The sequence below is a fragment of the Pygoscelis adeliae genome, unplaced genomic scaffold, assembly GCF_000699105.1.
Source record: "Pygoscelis adeliae isolate BGI_AS28 unplaced genomic scaffold, ASM69910v1 Scaffold412, whole genome shotgun sequence".
Lineage (NCBI taxonomy): Eukaryota > Metazoa > Chordata > Aves > Sphenisciformes > Spheniscidae > Pygoscelis > Pygoscelis adeliae.
The window spans coordinates 663,327-664,611 of record NW_008824190.1 but is presented as its reverse complement, the minus strand read 5'-3'; positions in this window follow the sequence as shown (position 1 = coordinate 664,611).

Below are 1,285 nucleotides of genomic sequence, written 5' to 3'. Positions count from 1 at the left end.
GGGCGGGGGGCTGAGATGCGGATGTGACGCTGCCTGTTTGGGCAGGAAAAAAAACAAGGAGGAAGACCAACCCCCCCCAAAAAAAAAGTAAGGATCCAGAGTCCCGCTGACCACAAGGAGCGAGACCTCCCCTGCCCTGAAGGGCAGGCAGGGCTGCCTCCGCGTAGGCAGCAACCAAATCATGCCTCCCCATCACCACCCCAAAAACGCCCCACGGCCGGCCCCCTCCTTGTAGGCAGGAAAACCCAGTGGGGAGCGGAGGAGATAATATCGACACTGCCCAACGCAGGGTCAAGGCTTGTATAGAGTCATTTGCATTTAAGCAAATAGATTAAAGAGCAGGCTCAGGCCAGCTGCTGTCCCGTCCCGTCCCCCACCCCCCCCCGAGCCTTGCTGTGAGGGGGACAGCGGTCCCCTGGAGATGCTGTCCCATACTAAAAGGGACAGGCAGGACACAGACCTGTGGGTTCAGGGGGAGAGAGCCTGACAGCCCACCCCCACCCCCCCAAAACGTGCCCTGAAATAATCTGCACACGGGGAGCGAGAAGTCAAGCATGGCAGCGGGAAAGGGTGGGGTGGCTGCGTTTGGTTACCCACATATGTTTAAAAAAAGATGCAGCCTCGTTGTTTTGATAAACTAGTGAGAGAGACTCCTGCAGGCACTTCTCTACTTTAGGGCCTGGTATTAAAGAGAAAGAAAGGGAAAAATGTAAATTTGCCCTCCTCCGTCTCTGTGTTAAAAAAAAAAAAAAAGGCAGAAATGAGTTCATTTCATTGCTGTTTATTACCAGCCTTGCAGAGGCTCAAACCCACTGAAACCAAGAGCCCTGAATCCATCAAACCTGGGAGAAAGTTTGAGTTGACTCAGCCAAGTGAGAAACACCCTGACCGGCCTCTAACGGGTGGAAACAGCATCCTTGCTGCTGGGCTGAGACATTTCAAAGGACCTGGAAGGAAGAGGAGGTGGGACGTGCTGAGCATCGCTGGAGCCAGGGGCTCCGGTGTGCCCATCCAGACCTGCCCCGTGCGCCAGGCAGAGGCGAGGGCTGCGGTGGCCTCTCTCCGCGCCCACCCTTGCATGGCCCAAAGACACAAGACGACCCTACAAACGGCTATGGGTGTGATACTAGTTCCTCTGTACCTCAGGATGGTTTTGGCCGGGGCAAAGGGAAGCTGGCTGAGGCCCATGAGGTTGCGATGCCCTGGGGGCTTTCCCGCAGGGCACACAGGTTGGCTAAGCCCAAAGGCACCCACCGCATGGCTGAAATCCAAAGTGCTGGGATGA